Below are 20729 nucleotides of genomic sequence, written 5' to 3' on the forward strand. Positions count from 1 at the left end.
AGGTGCAGTGGCACATACCTGTAATCTAATGACTAGGGGTGTGGGAGTACAAGTTTGAGGCCAACTTAGACCCTCAGTAATTTAGTGAGATCCTGTCTGAAAATAAAAAATAAAAAGGATTGGGGGGTAACTCAATGGTAAAGTGCCCTTGGGTTCAATCCCCAGTACCAAAACCAAAACCAAACAAAAAAAACTGAAAAAAAAATCAGGACAATGATTTTGAAAATTCTCAGTCTCCTCACATGGCAAAGGATGCTAAAAATAAGAAATGGCTTCTAGGAGTATGACATAGAGATAAGTCCTGGTCTAGAAAAAAAGCAGAGGGCGTGATTGTAGAATCTTTTGTTAAAACCAAGCAAAGATCAAAGGATCAGAGTAGTACTGAGTCACACAAAGGCCTTAATCTCTTAAGAGATTAACAATGTGCCTCACAGAACCTCTTAATCAAACCATAGGGTCTCCAGGAAGCTTAAGTGAGTTACCCCTGGTTCATCTCCATAGCAGCCAGAGGTAGAGGAGGGCTTATCTCAGAAAGGTCTCTGTGTGTGTGGCATTTGCCTAATGGAATGAACCCATCTGAAATCCAGAGATGCACAATGTCTTTGAGAAAACTAATTCAGCAAGAGCACCACCAGCTTGGACTATAATGGACAGCAATGTGCAAAATGCAAGAAGGCTGATCAATCCCCAAACTGCTGGCAAGAGGAACCTGACAAAAACTATTTGTCTGCAGACGCATGGCATCTTTCATGAAACAGAAAGGATGCTTCTGAGGGCAGAAGCCTAGAAGACAGAGCTCAGAGACATTAAATTATTCCCAGGTCTTAAAACCTAATTGGGGAACACTGTCATTTGCCCAGCTAGATTTCAGACACTGTGGACCAGCAATTTTTTTTTTTTTTTGTATTTCCTCTGTCCCTGCTTTCTGAACAGGAATGTCATTGACTGTTATTCCACCACTGTATGTTGTGCACATGGGGGAGATAACTTGCATCTCTAAATTTGCAGATCAAAGGAGCACCCAAAGGAACCTTATCCATTTCTCAATCAGATTTAGATCTGGACTTTGAGCTTCAGGGAATCTTGAGAGGAAGCAGAGGTATTTTGCTTGTGCAATGGGACATAGAGCAGACTGTAGTGACAGACTCTAAAGTGACCCCATTGGTCCTCATCTTCCAGTATTCACATCATTACATAATTCTCTTCCCTTTGGTGTGGGCAGAGCCAATAATTTTTTTTTTCTTTTCTTTTCTTTTTTTTTTTTTTAATTGTCAATGGATCTTTATTTTATTTACTTATATATGGTGCTGAGAATTGAACCCAGTGCCTCACACATGCTAGGCAAGTGCTCTACCACTGAGCTACAACCCCAGCTCCTATGATTTGCTTTTAATCAATAAAATACAGCAAAGGTGATATATACATGTAATTACATGTACATGCTTATGGATATAAGTGCATAACACCCATCTTGCTAGGGCCTCTCTCCCTCTCTAGTTTTAAAGAAGCAGGCTGATATGCTGTATGCTGCCATATGGAGAGGGCCATGCAGCAAGGAGCCAAGAGATATCCCAAGTTGGATCCAAAAAGCAACTAGGGCCTTCTAACCAATAGCCTACAAGGAACTGAATGCTCCACATGATCTTGGAAGCAGATCCTCCCTCCATCGAACCCAGGATAAGAACCCAGTCCTGGCCAACACCTTGAATTTGACTTTACAGAGGACCCAGCTGAGCTGTGCCCAGACTCCTGACCTGCAAGAATCTGTGAGATAGTGGTTGTTGTTTGAAGCTGCTCAGTTTATGGTCATTTGTTGGCATAGCCACAGAGCAATAATACAGCCTACAAACCCTTCCCAGTCTGAGACTCACCCCCAACTCCCTGACTTCATCTCCTTCCTTTCTGGCTCTTAACTGGTCCTCAAATCCATCAACAAGCATCTGCCTTCCAGCCTATGCTCTTGCTGTTTCCTCTTCCAGGACTGTTCTTCCTGCAATAAACTCATGACTCATTCTTGTCTTCCTTCAGATTTTTCCTTAAATTTTGCCATCTCAGTGAGTCCTTCTCTGGCCACTATTTTAAAAAACCACAACTCACCTCCAACCCCATCCCCGGTCCTCCTTAGTCCTCTTTTTTTCTTTGTTTTCCCACCCTCCAATACTTCTGTTATCATTTTTGCCTGTTTTTATTACTCCAGTATTCTAGGTCATGAGAGGTGCTCATTAAGTACTAACAGAAAAAATAAATGAACCACAGAGATTTGTAGATGTTGGGGGTGGTTATGATAATGAAGAAGAGATGGAAGATTGGCAGATTTCTAGGGAGTCCAGCTTCTAATATACTTTTCCTTAACACATTTTTTTGCTAGAGAAAATACAATCCTATAAGTCTATTCCTACACCCTATAAAATAACACTGACTATGTCCATCTAATTACTTGAGGTATGGGAAGTGACTAATGGTGCTAGCAGTTGGCCAGTAGTCATGGATGTACCTCTCATTCCATCTTCATTATGTACACGAGGATGTCCAGGTTCCAAGAAGTCAAGAGGCTTGACCAAGATCACTTTTGCTATTTCATTCCAGATCTGGGAGCCAAAAAGGAGGTCTCCTTACTCTGGTCCAGAGTTGGGAAAAGTGACTTGCAGAAAGCTTCCCCAAGATTATTCAACTCTCTAGAATGGGAGACGGGAGCTGAGGCTTCAATTCCTGCCCCACTGTCCTACCATCAATGCACCAGCTATCCTCTGGCAAGACCTTTCTGCCTGGGAAAGGAGCTGGCACTGTCTGTGCAGCAGAGTGTGGGTCACTTTCCAACCAGGCAGGGATATAGAGTGACCTGACAGATGCCAGATACATAGAGAGAGGGCAGAAGACCCAGCCCACAGAGGAGCAGGGTCCTCTGCCTGTCTTCCTCGTCTATTCTCTGTCTTTCTTTACTGTTTCCCCTCTTCTCTCCTCATTCCTTTGTCTTTATTTTTCTGGGTTGCTCAACCACTTTCAGTATTTGTTTCTGCCTGTTTCTGTATTTTTCATATCCCTGGTGTTACCTCTGCTGTTCGTCTCTATCTGTGTTTCCTAACCTCTCCTGCAAGCCCAGAAGCTGTCAGGAAAACTCATCTCCACCCCACATTCTAGAGCCTATTGGGACCTGCAGGGAGCTTCAACCAACACTATGAAAATTTGTTCATGGACTGCAGTATGTGAGGCATGAGTGAACCCTCTGTTCAGATGTCTTTCTCACTCATGGTGACTAGAGAGTCTGCACTGAGACCCACACCCCTTAAACCCAGCATATCCAGAGATCTCGACTGCAGTGCAGGAAAATCAATTGACGTGTTGTGCTTCACTCTTCTTCTCCTAAATTAATTGTGCAACCTTTGGAAAGTCATCTAACTTCTCTGAGCCTCAATTTCCTCTTGTGCAAATTAAAATAATACCCACTTCATAGGGCTGTTGGAGGATCAGTTCAACTGAAGACACACTTCCTTAGTGATTCCACTGTGCCAGGCACTGTGTTAGTTGCAGAGGAAAACAAAGATGAATTAGACATACGCCCAACACCCAAGGCAGCTGGGAGAAACTGACATTTAAATTAACCTTTATTCAAGCAGAATAAAATATGCTAAAGAGAGGTGTATGCAAATACTCTCTGGGAACAAAGAGGAATCTGTGATGAGCTCTGATTGGGGAGAAGGTTGAGGTTTTTCAAAGGTGTTTTGTCAAATAGAATTGCAATAGGCAAAGAAAGGACTGGAATGACAAAGCAGGAGGAAGTACCCTGAGCAAGGTTACATAAGCTTGAAAGGGGTTTGGAGGGATGCTCTGTGGATGTGTGGCCCGAATGAGGATGTGGGTATGTACAGATAGAGCCAGAAGCAAGAAAGGTAACTGATGTCCCATCATAGCAACATTCTTTAAGCTTTCAAACACTTTTTTGCCTGTGATCTACGATGGGCACTGCAGGTTACACCCCTGGTGAGTGCAGAAACATGCACATACACGTAAAAGTGAGCAGATTTAACTGAAACAAGTTCAGTTTCAAACAAAAAGTTTGAAGAGGTGATATATAACCTCACCTCAGTGATGAACTCTGATATTTTCTTTTCTATTCTATTTCATATTTTTTAATGACCCATTCCATTGATTGCGTGATCCACTACTGCCTGAATATTGCAAAGCATTGCATAGGCAACAGGGAAATCACTGAAGATGTTTTGAAGAAAGTAGTGAAGCCCCTCTTGCGGCAGTGGGGTAATGTTAGAAGTGGGGTGGGCTAGGAGGCAGAGGAGCCATCACCAGGCTGTTGAACCAGTCCTAGGGAGAGATCAGATCATGAGAACTGGGACTGGGATGAACCCAGGGCTGGGAAAGGGTTTTGAATGTCCTCAGTTAATACTTCCAGGGTTGGTAAGTATAAAGGGCTATGTCAATGTTAGACAGGAGCAGCAGGGCAAATTATTTTCTCTGAAGCAGATCTATTTAGCTGTGAGTCTCTTCTGGGTGTCTGGCGGACCCAGGCAGAACCTCTAATCTTGACTGATTTTCATGCTGGTGGTCCTGTTGGATGCAATAAGAACCAGTGGAGAGAAGGTGGCTGGCTCAGGGCAAAGTCATCATCACAGCGATCCTTATGCCCTACTATCTAAGAGTCTATGTAATTGGGATGGAAGAGGAGCATCACCTTCATACATCACATAGTTTTTTAGATTCAGACCCAGCCCACAAGGCTTTCTTCCTCAAAAACAGGAGTTGGGAACCTTTCTTCCTGCGTGGCCACTATGCTCAGCCATAGGCACAGACCTAATTGATGGAAAGGACTGAAAAGAATGGGCCTTATGCCCAGACAATGTTGGGTTCTGGCTTTAATACTCAGTTGCTGTGTGATTTGGGGGAAATCTTCACTTCTCTTCACTTCTCTGAGCCTTATTTTCTTTTCATGGTTAACAGGAAGGTGCCTGTCATTTCTCAAAAACTATTAACATGTCCAATGTCACTTACCAAAGAGTTCCGGCATAAGTGACTGGCATAACATGCTCGGTCAACTATCTTAACAACTTTATTTGTCCTGTAGGGATGTGTGCCAGAATAATCTAACAGGAAAAATTGTGGTTATAACTAAGATGGCTGTAGTTGTGTCAAGCTGGATCCCTGCAATCTGACTTTTTTCACTCACCATGTTGTTACACGTGTCTGTGGTTTGTTTCCTGTTGTATTCTATTGTATGACTCTACCGCATTTTGTTCATCTATTCATAAATGATGTGCATTTGAATTGCTTTCATTTGGGAGTTATTATAAATATACCTGCAATGAACATAATTTTTCAGGTCTTTGTGTGATGAATGCTTTTATTTCCTTTGGGTAAATATCTAGGAGTGAAGTTGTTAGGTCGTATGGTAACTATATGGTGAACTTTTGAAGAAACTATTTACCCATTTTTCCAAAGTGGTTGTACAACTCTACCTGTCAGTTACACATGCAATTTCTGGTGTTCTGCGTCCTGGCCAACATTTAGGGTTGTCAGTTTTTGCAAATTTTAACCATTCTAGTGTGAAATGGTATCTTATTGTGGTTTTAATTTGCATTTCTCTAGTGGCTAATGATGTTGAGCCCTTACATACTTATTGGCCATTGTGATAATCTATTTTGTGAAGTGCCTGTTTAAGCCTTTTGAATGGCTGTGATTTTTATTAGCAAGCTTATTTCTTCTGTCCAAACCTCATTTCTGGGCTCTGGACAAATATACCAATGGGTATTCATGATACCTCTGCCTGGGTGTTTCAAAGGGAACACAACTGAGAATAAAAGTAAATTCATAATCTCTCTCACTCTTCTTCCACTCTCATGGGAACATGACCTCTACCACAGATGCATGTTTTAGTAGATGACTCTTTACCACATAGTGGCACAGATTAGAATTTTGGGAGTTGTTCCTGATACCTCTCCTTTATTCTCTTCATGCACATTCACTCCATCACTATCCCTCCTTACCTATCTCTTGAACTCATTTGATCCCTCTCTCCCTACCATAACTTAAATCATCACCATGACTCACCTGGGTTACCATAATAGCCTCCTTTCTCCCTAGACTTGTTCCCTTTAGGCTGTTCTACACATAAAAAAATCAGTGTTGGACCTTTTGAAGACACAGATTCGATCACACTACTCTCCTAGTTAAATCCTCAGTGGTTTCCCATGACTTTTAGAGTAAATATTAATTCTTTGATGTGATTTATAAGATTGGGCCATGCTGCAGTTGTAATTCCAGGTTTTTTCCTGTCTCAAGGTCTTTGCACATGCTGTCCCCACTGTTTGGAATATTCTTTCCCTTTTCTTTGCTTCACTAATACCTGTCTCTTCTTCACATCTCAGTTCAAATTTCACTTCCTCAGGGAAGTCTCTTCTGATCCTGAGATTACATTAGGTTCTACCTCTATTTGTCCTTAGAGAGCTGTAATTTTCTTCTATGCACTCATCTTTTTTTTTTTTTTTTTTTTTTTTTTTTTTTTTTTTTTGGTACTGAGGATTAAACCCAAGGATTCTTAACCACAGAGCAACATCCCCAACCCTTCTTATTTTTTATTTTAAGACAGGGTCTCACTAAGTTACCTAGGGCCTTGCTAAATTGCTGAGGCTGACTTTGAACTTGCAATCCTGCCTCACCCTCCTGAGTTGCTGGGATTATAGGCCTGGGCCACCATGCCTGGCTCATCATTTTTAAATTATGTATTTCTGGGATTATTTGATAAAAGTATTTTTCTGTCACTCAATTAGTAATCTCCATAAGGAAAAAGATAGTTTTGTTTATCATGTATCCTGGATCTGTAATACCAAGAGCAACTATAAAACCCATGTGGCCCAGTACAAAATGAAACTGGAGTGTCCCTATTCAAGGAGGCAAAAAGTTCATTAGCAGTGCTAAAATAGTCCATTTTTCCTTTCTTCTGTGTTCTCTGATTAAACTTTTCATGGCATTTTTATTTATTATTTATCATTCTAAGTTAAAAATTAAATTATTATCATAAATTCTACCATTCATTTTTATATTGCATGATACAAATTTTAAGTGAAAACAAGAGCATTTAACTCATTCATGGAACCAATTAAATCACACTTTGTAGCTTTCACGTGTATATGTATTTGGTCTTTTTGGAACAGTGGGTACTGTGCAAAGCTTACTTATGAGGGAAGAAGGAATGGCAGGATAGGAGCAAAAAGTTGGTCTCTCTCTCTCTCTCTCTCTCTCTCTCTCTCTCTCTCTCTCTCCCCCAACCCCTTTTCTCTTCTTTTCTTCTTTCTCATCATTTCAATACAGTCACACCTGGAGATATTGCAGGTTCAGTTCCAGAACACTACAGTTCCAGATTCACTACAACAAAGTGAATAAAGCAAGTTATACAACTTTTTTTGTTTCCCAGTGCATATAAAATTATGTTAACACTATACTATAGTCTAAGTATGTGACTGTGCTATAGTCTGAATCTGTAATACTCTCCAAAGGTCCATGTGTTATATAAAGCCTTGGTGGCCAGCCTGTGGCACTACCGTGAGTTGGTAGAATAAGATGGGGCTTCATAGAAGGAAGTTAGGTCTTTGGGGACATGCCCTTGGAGGGGATACTGGGATCTCCACCTCTTCCTGTCTCTCTTTTCACTTTCCAGGTGCCATGAAGTGAATGGGACTCCTCCCCGATGTGCTTCTGCCATGATATATTCTGTCGCCACTGGCCCAAAGCAACAAGGTCAAGTGACCAGGGGCTGAAAACTTGGAAACCATGAACCAAAACAAACCTTTCTTCCTTATAAGTTGATTATCTCAGGTATTTTGTCACAGAAATGAAAAGTTGACTAATATGAATAGTGTTGTTTTAAAAATGTAAACCTTAATTTTAAAATGTGGCTAAAAATGCTAGTGATCATCTGAGGTGTTGAAAAATTGATGCCTATGGACTTACTGGATGTGGGGTTGCCAGAAACCTTCGATATGTAAAAAATATGATATCCATGAAGTACAATTAAGCAAGGTTCAATAAAACAAGGTATGCCTGTACAATTGGTTGGTTGATACAGAGAATTAACACCAGTGAGAAAGGACAATAACTCTAGTTAAGGATTCCCTTCCATTTCATCATCTTAATATAGTGACTGGTCAATATAAGGAAGTAACTCCAGCAAGAAAGATTGTATTTCTTCAAACATCATTTCCTGCTTTCTGAACAAAGCAAGTTTTGGTTTTAAGTGGAACTCGTAGATCACAGTTTCATCCGGGTCCCTGCTCACTCATAGACCTATGACCTTAACTTGTACTGGCCGTGAATCTCCCCAAGCTCCCTACACACACAGAATTTCACCCTCATGGGGCATCAAGAAGGTTTTAAGTAAACAGGGTAACAAGGAGACTCTAATGCATGTATCTCCTTTGTTCATGTGCATGTTCTTTTGTCCTATTGGCTTTGCTTACAAACACAAATGTAGAAATAGAATTATAATTTTAAGACAGTGACAGCAGACCATCAAGATAAGTGTGAGATCCTTATGCATGTAGGACCCTGAGTATCTGCACAAGCCACACCCTTATGATGGTGGCCCTGCCACATAGAAGATACTCAGTAAATATGAGTAATATGAATGAATGGAGGACTGTCATGTGATGTAAGATAAACAGTTCATTTCGTTTGGATGAAAACTAAAGTTCTCCCTGTTCCATCCCCTTGGAATCCCACATAAACTTCAAGGAGCACTGTTGCCTGGCATTGCCTATCTTGGGAGAGATGCTTCCTCTAATATTTCAGAGCAGGAATGAGAGGGGGAAAAGGGAGTGAGGGGTAGAGAAACTGATGGATCTGGCCTGTCAATTAATTGTTTTATTGTACCTTGCTTAATTGCACATACAGCATGTAACACCTGGTAGCCTGCACTCTTAAGACGTGGCCTAAGTGTGAATTAAGCTTCTCAGCTCACTGGCTTCATCCACCTCCAACCCTGCTCTGTGAGAGACCTGCAGCTCCACTTCATTAGCACACAGCCTCTGGGACCCATTCTGGAGAGGATGGGGGAAGAGCAGCTCAGCTAAGGCCTACCCCACAGGTTTCTGGGGGTGCTCAAGTCCACTGTTCAACACACGTAGAAAGATCTCTGAGAATCACAAAGACCAAGAGTTAGGAGACCTCAGCACAAGATCTGGCTTTACCACACACATGCCACTGTTGACTTTAAACAAGTGTTGCCCACTCTCTGGGCTTCATTTTCTAATTTGTCAGATGGAAAAAAAATTGAACTAGATAAATTGCCTAAAAGCAAGTTTCCTCAGAACCTGAGTTTATGTCTCAGGAATTGCACTGATTCACGGAGGGGAACCTGCCCAACTTCAGTCAGCAGTGATAATAATACTGATAGCAATTTAGAACACAAGTACAGGGCACTCCTTGCTCCAGGCTATGTCTTATATTCCTTGTGTACATGAACTCACCCAGTAGTCACAGCACTCCTGGAGATAAGTTTTAACTATGCCCATTTTCAGAAGAGGAAACAGGTGCTGGATGGTCACACACCTAGTAAATGACTGAGCAGGAATTTGAACTCTTGTAGTCTGATTGTAGAGTACATTTAAGTATGCTGGTCCCTTTTATTTACCTACTTACCTATCCATCTGCTACCAAACCTTCTATTCATTCATCCATCCATTCATCCATCTGTCTGAGTTTCATGTAAGAGTTTATTTGATAAAGGGATTCTCTAGAAAGAATTATTTTTAAAAATTGAAAACTACTGAATATTGCCATTCAAACTAGAAAAGTCCTTGGGGGTGGGGTGCCGCTATTGCTTCCCACTTCCTGGGTCATTCTTAGAGCAGTTTCCGTGGGTGGGGGTGAGGAAGCGTTGGTGGCAATCAGAATAAGAGAATATTTTAAAACAACTTGTCAAATATGACAACCCACAGCTTGTGTGTGTAGACAGATGCTATATGAGAAAGCTCAGGCAGTTGCGATCTTCCTTCCTTCTCCCTTTCCTCCTTCTTGCCTCCTCTTTTCAACCCAGGAAGGTAGAGCTAGAGGGGTTTTAAAGATGACTTGTATAATGAGATTTCAGAGGGCTAAACTGGGACCAGTGAGTGGCAGATGAAGGAAGGCTGATCACAGCTCAGTGTGAGGAAAACCTACCTGGCTATTTTGTCATCCTAAGGTTGAACAATCACCTTGTGATGCAGGTACCCATTTTGTCCTGGGATATTTTGGACAGAGTCTGCTGAACAGGGAAGATGTGCTGGGTGGAAGGGTGTACTAAAGTGGGCGAGCTCCCTGCTCCTTCTTTCTCCTAGATCCTGTAATTCCATGCATATTCCCAGATTCCACCATAGGACTCTTAGGGCCAGAGAAGCACAGACCTTGGTTCTAATTCATGCAGTTAGGGGAGGTTAGATAGTAACCAGGGTCCTCCATCCTATAGCTCCAGCTTGAAATTTTCTCAAGTATACTCAAATGCACCCCACAGAATCCCCTCAAAGCTAGTATTAAGGAGGGAGGAAATTTCTTTGCATGCTTTCTGTTTTTTGTTTTTTTGTTTTTTTTTTTTTTTTTTTGGTACCAGGGATTGAACCTAGGGATGCTTAACCACTCAGTCACATTCCAGTTATTTTATTTGTTCTTTTTAGATATCCATGACAGTAGAGTGTGTTTTGATGTATTATACATACATGGAGTATAACTTATTCTAATTAGGACCCCATTCTTGTACATGATATGAAGTTTCACTGCTGGTGTATTCATATATGAATATAAGAAAGTTATGTCTGATTCATTCTACTATCTTATTGTATTTTATTTAGAGGCAGGGTCTCATTGAGTTGCGTAGGGCCTCGCTAAGTGACTGAGGCTGACTTTGAACTCACAATTCCCTTGTCTTAGCCTCCTGAGCCATTAGGATTATAGCCAGCTTCTTTCTATGCTTTTCTGACTGCAGGGCTTGCTGGGTTGTTCAATGTGCCTGTCATGGGGGGTTTCTAACCTTCTCCAAATTTGACACAGGAACCTTATTGGATAGGGGTGCAATGAAGGGGGGGTGTTCCCACCTACAGCTGGACCTGAATGTTCTGAGTTTATTTCCCAAATCATCAACTTACCACTTTCCTGTTCATATAGAACATTCACAGATGTGGGTTCAGGGGATATCAACACTGTTCCATTTCACAGATGAGGACCAGGAAGCTCAGAGACAGTAAGGGACCCATCCTGGTACCATGACCAAAGGAATAAACTCTGTCTTCTGACACTAGGAAAACCTTCACCTCTGCTATGAAACACTGAATATTGCACATCTGCTCTCTGCTCCCACAGTGAGACCATGATACTATTGCAAAGGTGAAGAAACCCAGACTCAGAGAGGTTGAATAACTTCCTCAAGGTCATGTTGCTAGGAAGGGACAGTTGTCTTGAGGGTTCAAACCCATGTCTGCCTTTCCCAGAACTCATATTATTTTCAATGATTCAATTCTATTCTTAAATCCAGAGAATCCCCAAGGAAATGCCATCCTGGGAAAAGGGACATGAGGGCCAGAGAAATTGGTGTACTTCCAAACAGCTCAGAAGCTGTCAGGAATGGCTTCATCCACCAAGCAGGTGAGTGAGGCAAGCAGGCCTTCCTGAGTACAAAGTGCAGGTGCAGCATGGCCTTGGGGACTCCCTCCAAGGGCAATGCTATAAACTATGGCTCCTCAACTGACATTGGCTATATAAGATGCAGAAAACCTTGCTCCCTAGGCTGCACTTAAGAGAAGCCCTGACTGAGAAAGCCAAGGGCAGCCTGGACTGAGTCGGATTTCTGGCTTTGCTATTTACTTGCTTCAGGTAAGTCATTTTATTTATGTGTATCTCTGTTCCCTTTTCTGTAAGTTGTGGTTAATAAAAATATTCCACAGGGTTTTGGTGTGGATAAAGAAGGTTACATGTCTGAAAGTATTTTGTACATAGTACACCACTACCCACTCAGTAATAAAGGTAATCTCCATGGGGCAGGTGCTCTGTGTTAGACATTATTCTGAGTGCTTCACAAGATTGACATCATTTGATCACACATACAATTAAGTGTAGGTTCATTGCTATTCCTCCACCCCAAGTATTCTCTCTGTGTCAGTAGGTTTTCCATTACTGTAATAAATACCTAAGATTGTCAGATTATATTTTTACTTAGTTTTGGAGATTTCAAACCATAGTCGATGAGCTTTGTTGGTTTGGGCATGATGAGGCAGCACATCATGGCAGGAGTGTGTGGCAGAGGAAGCTGCTTACCTCGTGGCAGCTGAAACGTGAAAGAGAGAGGATGTTTTTAGTCAGCTTTTTCACTGTTGTGACTAAAAGACCAGACCAGAACAATTATAGAGAAGGAAGAGTTAATTTGAGGGTTCATAGTTTCAGAGGTCTCAGTCCATACACAGCCGGCTCCATTCTTCAGGGCTTGATGAGGTAGAACAACATGGTGGAAGGGTGTGGCAGAGAGAAGAAGCTCACATGATGATCAGGAAGCAGATAGACAGAGAAAGAGATCTCCACTTGCCAGATACAAATATATACTCCAAAGCAATGCCCCCAATACTCCATCTACTCCAGCCACACCCACCTGCCTCCAGTTACCACTCAATTAATCCCATCAGTGCATAAGTCACTGATTGGGTTAGACTCTCACAACCCAATCATTTCCCCCTCTGAACCCTCTCTCATTGTCTCACATGTGAGCTTCTGAGGGACACCCCACATCCAAACCATAACATTCAGACCCCAGCCCCAAAAAACTCACATTCATCTGGCAATGCAAAACACATTTAGTCCATTCTCAAGTGTTCGCATAGTCTCAACGATTCCATGATTTCCCAAAGTTCAAGTCCAAAGTCTTCTCTGAGGCACAAGGAAATCTTGTATTGTGAGCTCCTATAAAATTAAAAGTAATTTATAAGTATCCAATATATAAAAGTACAGAGTAAACATTTTCATTCACAAAAATAGGGGCATAGGAAAAAGGTATGGGACCAAAGTAAGACCAAAATCCAGCAGGGCCAACATGTCTTGTAGTTCTGTGCTCAGCATGTGAAGTACATGGCATCATGATGTTCTCTCCAGAGAGCTTGTGTAGCTCTGCCCCTGTGGTCTTATTGGTTGCAACCCTAGTGGCCTTTCTGTTGGCTTGTCTCTGCTCAATTCCTGCAGCTTTCCTAGGACAATGTCCCACATTTCTGGCATTTCTTAATCTTGGGGGTCTCCACTGAAACTTTGGCTTCCTCCTCACATCTCCATACTTTGCCCTCTCCGGGGGTGCCCACAGGGACTCTGACCCTGCTGCACTTTGCCTGGCCTCCCAGGCTTTCATCTGAAATCTTGGTGGAAGCCCCTTAACTCTAACATTCTGCAGTCTTGCAGAACCAGCACCATGAGATTGATGGCAAGGTCTGAGGCCATCTGGAGGAGTAGCCAAGCCTCCAGGGACCCTGGTTGCAGCAGCCTCTGAGTGGTTGGGTAGCTGAGCATGTTGAAAAACTTCCTAGGTCTCCTGTACAAGACAGGTGCCCCGCTGGTCTCTTATCAAGATAATTTTTGCTTTTACTTCCTTGAGTCTGAGATGAGTATGGTCTTGCCAGCTCCTGAGATGCCCTCAGGACTTCTTTCTTATAATCTCTGGGCAAAGTCTAGCATTTCTCTAGTGGCAGTAATGTCTTTAACTACTATAACTTCCTTAGCCTCAGTTTTACTCCTGCCTTTCAAATTCAAGTTTTTCAAAACTTTTTGCTCTGCTTTCTGCTCCTGAATATCACAATAAACTTGGCTAAAAGCCACCAGCAATATCCATGACACTTACTGAATTCTATGATGCCTAGAAATTTCTTCCTCCAGTTTAAGAAGTCCATTGCTTTTAAAATCAGCCTCACAGAAAGTCTCAGGACACAGGCAAAATGCAAACAACTTCTTAGCCAGTACATAACACAAATGGCCTCTACTCCAAATTCCAAGAATCCTCCTTTTCTAAGTACTCTTGAGCCCTGTCCTCACTGTCCAGAGTCCTATTGGTATCTGGTCTTCTGAGCTCCCACCAGAATCCATCATTAAGCTCTGCTTACAAGAATTTAAAGCATTTCCAGTTTGCTCTGCTACATATCTCAAAATTCCTTCAAACAACTCCAAAGCTCCAATACCTTCTGAAACACATGGTCAGGTTAGTCACAGCAATGACCCCACTTCTTGGTCCCAATTTCTGCTTTAATCACTTTTTTACTGCTGTGGCTAAAGGACCGACCAGAACAACTGTAGAGCGGGACGTTTATTTGAGGGTTCATGGTTTCAGAGGTTTCAATCCATAGACAGCAGTCTCTATTCCTCAGGACTCAAGGTGAGGCCAAACATCATGGTGGAAGAGTGGAGGGAAGAAGCTCACGTGATGATCAGGAAGCAGAGAGAGAGAATCCATTTGCCAGATACAAAACGTTGAGAAAGTCACTCACCCTCTCTGAGCTCCACCCCCCCAATGCCCCACCTACTCCTTCCATATCCTACCTGCCTTCAGTTACCTAATTCAATTAATCTTCAGTTACCTAATTCAATTAATCACCATCAGGTGATTAATTCACTGATTGGGTTAAGGCTTTTGTAACCCAATCATTTCTTCTCTGAACTTCTTGCATTGTCTTACACATGAGCTTTTGGGGGACATCTTACATCCAAACCATAACAGAGAATGAGGAGGGCCTAGGGTCTCAGTATGCCCTTCAAGGACACTCCCCCAGAGACTTAAACTTCTTCCACTAGGCCCTACCTGCCTCCCAATAGCATCACAGGCTGGGGACCAAGCCTTTAACATGTGGACTTTGCAGGCCATCTCAGATCCAAACTATAACTCCATATTAGACATACTGATACAGAGGGAAAAAAGGGCCAGGGGTTCCAACGAAAACTTGGGTTCCAGTCTTAGTTCTACTTTTACTGACTTTATAGCTTTGAGAAAGTTACTCACCCTCTCTGAGCCTCATTTGCTACTTTTGAAAGACAGGAATGATAACCGTACATGCCTTGTTTGCTGTTCACTAAGAATCAAATAAAATGCATATGCATGATTGCACTTAACATGCATTATTTGTTTATCCTTACAATAATCTATGATGTGTATTCAGTTATTACCTCCATTCTAGTGAAAGAAACCCAGATTCAGAGATACTTAAAACCATAAAGTGAAATTCAAAGGCTGGCTAGGGTTATCATCACTGTTATTATATACCAATAATGCAAAAACCCATGAAAACAGATCCAAAAGACCACAAGGAGAGATCATCTAAGCTTTATTTTCCTGTGGGCTAGTAGTCTGATTTATTTCAAGTTTGCAATAAAATGTATAAGAAATGTTTGTGATCCATTTGTTCTGGCTGTGTGATTGTGGTAGTAGTGGGGTAGGGTGGGAGTTAATTTCTGTTCTTCCCAGAGGCAAAGTTCTGGAAGAAATGATCCCTGAACACCCTGTCTAGGCATGCAGGATTCATTGAATCATCTGGGGGTAGATGATGTCACTGTCTCTTCCCTAGCCCTAACTGCCCAACCAGAGCACTGTTCAACCTGAGCCAGGTGGAAATCCATGGGCCTTCTGTGCCAAAGTGAGAGCTATTTCTCTTCAGGGTTATTCAGCTTGTGGACAGGGCAGGTCACGTAGGTAAGAAGTGGGAGAGGAAAGGTGCTGAATTAATATCCTGGACCACAAGAGCCAAACACCTTGCTATTCCTGCAAATGGTCTTTAGGCATCAAAGCCCTCATCAATATCCTTTATACTCCATCAAATTTTTTAGAATTATGATTTTAAAAGCATATATATCACAGCTAAGAGGAAGCCTGAGCTTGGTCCACAATCTCAATTTTGAAACATTTTATTGTCAATTATATATACAAGTAGAAAAGGCACATTATGTAATATATATCTGCATGTATATGTAATATGGACATGTGTTTGTAAACCCACACATATATATGCATATACACATATATGCACATGCACACAATTTAACCAAGTATCTTACCATGTCATTCTAAAAGTGAGACATCCCAGTTCACTGAAGTAAAGTGCCATTTTTAATGGCTGCATTCTTCCCCATAACTAATCACCATCATTTACTGTCCTCTTTCTTCTCCTTCCAACCGCTACCTTATTCATTCATTATTTGAACACCTATTGTGCTGAAGGCCTTAGACTTAGTGCAGGTTTAAGTATTGAGTGGATACCCAGATTTATAAGCCACTATTTCTTTCTCTCAAGGAGTTTCAAGCCTAGAAGGAGAATAATATACAACAAAGAGAGTGGTGAATGCCAGAAAGGCATACAAAAAAGGTACTATGAGAGTCAATGAAAATAGGGGAAAAGGAAGCTACTCATGGCCTAAGTGCCATTGATGCAGAGCCTTGGTGGGACAGAAATTGCCCCTTAATGAGACATGCAGGGATTTGGGCTGAGAAAGAGCACTTTAGACAGTGGGAAACAACAGAAAGACAGAAAGGGGGTCAGGAGCCATGTTACATTTCTGTAATACCAGTGACTCGGGAGGCTGAGGCAGGAAGATTGCAAATTGGAGACAAGCCTCAGCAACTTGATGACACCCTGTCTCAAAATAAAGGGTTGGCAAAGTAGTTCAATGGTAGAGTACTAGCCTAATATGTGTGAGGCCCTGGGTTCAAACCCCAGTATACAGAGAAATGGGAAAAGGACAGAAAGTATGGTTGCATGTGGAAAGGGGTAAGTGATCCAGTTTGGTTGGAACCTATTATTCATTAGGAGAGAGGTGAGAAATAATGCTGTAAAGGAGACTGGAACACAGTGCAGAGAATGGCAGAAACAGACAGTGCACTGAGGAGCCAGTCTCATAGGTTGGCTCAGGGAGGGGAGTTTCAAGTTCATTCCAAGGTCTGTTCTTCCAGGGTTTACCAGCTCTCACCATGATCAGGGGATGAGCCCATGTAAATCAAGGGATCTTAAGTCTGGAGTTCCACACCCACAAATCCCACCTACCAGCTCTCCTGCCTTGGGAAAGCCATGACTTCTTTAGACCTCGATTTTTTTGTTCTGAGCAATGGTAGAGTACTTGCCTAACATGCACGAGGCCCTGGGTTGATCCACAGTGCCTCAAAAAAATGCCCTAAGAAAGAAATAATAATCTCCCTCTTGGCTTCCTGGAAAGTGAGGACTGAATAATAATGAACATGAAGGTGTCTCATACACTTGAAATGCTGTACAAATATATGGAATTACTTTTATTGCCCTCCAGTCCAGGAGTTCTTCACATTAAGGATGCATCAGAATCACCAGGGGGACTTGGTAAACATGTAAGTTTGGGCTTCTGGTTATGAAAAATTGGTCAGAAGCCAAAGATTGAGTCTGTACTTGCCTTACTACTATCAACAACTAGAAATTATTATATTCCAACATACATATATATAAGTAAAAACCAATTTTCAGACTAGCAGCACAGAACTAAGATTTCAGAAAAGGCATACAGGATGAAACTCTACAAGGCTGAGCAAGTAACTATTGGAGGGTGGTCATAAACTGAACAATTGTCAAGGCTCACACAAGCTGGAAAAAATTAGAGTGAAGATCAAAGTGAAGAGACCTGAATGGCATTCAATGAGATGGTGGAATGATTACACTTTAGCAGTAGAGATAAATTAGTCCTGGAGTAGTAATTACCATAGATATGATCCACAAATTCTTAAAAACAAGACTTGAAGGGATCAAGGTGACCCACAAGTGACATAACTACCCACAAGAACAAAGACCAACACTCTTAAAGGGAAAAAAGAACAAAATTTGGTGCTTGGTAGTCACAGTCAAAATGTCCAGTATAGAATAAAAAATTACTAAACATGTAAAGAAGTAGGAAAATGAATCCCCAAATTAGGAGAAACATAAACATAACAAAAAGAGAATTGCATTACATAAAAATAACAATAAATGGAGTTTTTAGTGTGAAACTATTCAAACTGAATAAAGCACAGAAGGAAAAAAGACTGAAAAAAATTAGAGACCTGTGGAACAATATTAACCTGGTTAGATAATTTGTTTCTTTAAACTGACTTTAAAAATATCTGCCTTATGTATCTGCTATTGATCACATTCAGTAATTTTTTTTCAGATATTGTATTCCTAGAGGTTAAAAAGTCTTAGGAGTTTCACTTAGCTCTTTTTGTTCTCTTTCACTTCTCCCCTCATTATCCTTAAACATATTTAGAATACCTGTTTTAAAATCTTGTCTAATTCAACCTCTCAATCGTTTCAAATTCTGTTTCTATTGATTATTTTTCTCCTTGTTTTGCATCACAACAGGGATAAGAATGATCAAAGACTTCTTGCCAGAAAATGCAAACCAGAAGACATTGGAACAATATTTATAAGTGCTGAAAGAAAATAAAAGTCAACCTAGAATTAACTATCCATAGAAAAGAAACTTCAACAATGAAGGAGAAATAAAAAAACTTTTCTTCAAAGTTATAATAATGGAGGGAATAAATGAAATGAATGGAAATAAAGTAGTGTTTTTCATTACAATAAATTTTCATTACAAAAAATTACTGAATGTGATTAATAGCAGATACATAAGGCAGGTATTTTTAAAGTCAGTTTAAAGAAACAAATTATCTAAACAGGTTAATATTGTTCCACAGGTCTCTAATTTTTTTCAGTCTTTTTTCCCTCTGTGCTTTATTCAGTTTGAATAGTTTCACACTAAAAGCTCCATTTATTATTATTTTTAAAATGTGAAATATATGTGAAATATTATGACATTATTTGAAAGTAGACAGTAAGGAGTTTATAACAAATATTGTAAACCCAAGATGACCACCAAATGAATAAATGAATAGGGAGTGTCAATAAGCCAAGAGTGGAAATGAAATGGAATACCAGAAAATTAATGTAAAAGAAATCAAGAAAAGGTGAAAAATGTGACAAATAATAAAGCAAAATAAAATCCAAATGTGACAAATAATAAAATAGCAAGAAGATAGATTTAAACCCAATCATATGGATAATTAAATTAAGTGGAAATGAGTTAAATGGTTAAATTAAAACATAGATTATCAGACTGGGTTAAAGAAAAGTCAGACTCAACTAAATATAATCTACAACACTTAGATAGGTTAAAAGTAAAAGAATGGAAAAAGATATATTGGTATATTGCTAAAAGGTATATTGCTATATAGGTTTTCTATGGTTGCCATTAACAAATTATCATAAGCCTGATAACTTATGCAATAAAAATTTATTATCTTATAGTTCTATATGTTAGAAATCTAACGCAGGCCTCAGTAGACTAAAATCAAGGCCCAGGAAAGTCTGCATTCCTTTCCAGGAGCACTAGAGGACAATCAGTTACTTTGTCTTTGCCACCCACATTCCTTGACTCATGGCCCCTTCCTCCATCTTCAAACAAACAATGGTGAGCCTAGTCTTTCTCATATTATACTGCTCTAACTAACCATTCTTTCATAGTCACATCTCTCTGTGACCACTGTGGGAAGAGGTTCTTTGCCTCTAAGATATCATGTGATTAGATTAGCTCCCCTGCCCTGAATTATCCAGGACAATCTTGCTATCTCAAGGTCCTTCATTTTCATGACTTTACCAGAGTCCCTTTAGCCATGTAAGGCAACATATGCACAAGTTCCTGGGTTAGGCTATCAACATTTTGGGGAGCCATTATTTTGCAAATATTAAGGGGAAAACTAGGGTGGCTATCAGACAATTGCCCATGGATCAGTCATCAGAATATACCATGTTTTGGACCATATAAAAGTTTCAATACATTTAAAAGATTAAAATAAATAAGCATGTTCTCTGACCACAAAGGAATTGAATTAGAAATCAATAATAGAAAGACTTGGAAGTAAACAACACACTTTTAAATAACAAGGGAAATTCCAAAAGATTTTGGAAAAAAAATTTAAATAAAACATGTCAGCTATAGCAAAAGCAGTGTTTGGTGGGGACTTTAGAGATTTAAATACTTAAATAAGGAAAGAAAGTTCTAAAATCAATAATCTAAATTTCTACCTTAGGCTAGTGATAGAGGAGCAAATACAAAAACAAAAGTAGGCAGAAGAAAATAAATAATAAAGGTAAGAATAAAAAATCAATGAAATAGAACAAGGACAAACAACAGAAAAAAATCAATGATACTAAAAACTGGTATACTATGAAAACCTTTGAAATTATCATCAAATGGATAAATCTCTCTCTGGATTGATTTAAGAAAAAGAATACAAAAATTACCACAATCAGGAATGAAAAAGGAACATTACATAGGCTACAGATTCTAAAAAGCTAACAGGAAATTAGCCAACAAGATTGACAGCTCAGAAAATGGATATATTTCTTGAGAGACACTGAACAAGTTTCTTTTTGCTGTTGAAATAAATTACCATAAACACTTAATACAACACAATCAACTTATTATTTTACCACTCCTTGAGTTAAAGTCCAAAGTGGACTTTATCTGGCTAAAATCAAGGGATTATCAGGATTCTATTCCTTCTGGAGGCTCAGGAGGAGAATCTGTTTTCCTCCCTATTCCAAATTCCACAGGCAACCTGCATTCCTTGGCTTTTGACTCCCAGGGAGCCATCACATCACTCTGACCTCTGCTTTTGTCACATCTTTTCTCTGATTCTGATGCCCCTGTATCCCTCTTATGAAGGCACTTGTGATTACATTGGGTTC

Source organism: Sciurus carolinensis, chromosome 4, assembly GCF_902686445.1.
Source record: "Sciurus carolinensis chromosome 4, mSciCar1.2, whole genome shotgun sequence".
Lineage (NCBI taxonomy): Eukaryota > Metazoa > Chordata > Mammalia > Rodentia > Sciuridae > Sciurus > Sciurus carolinensis.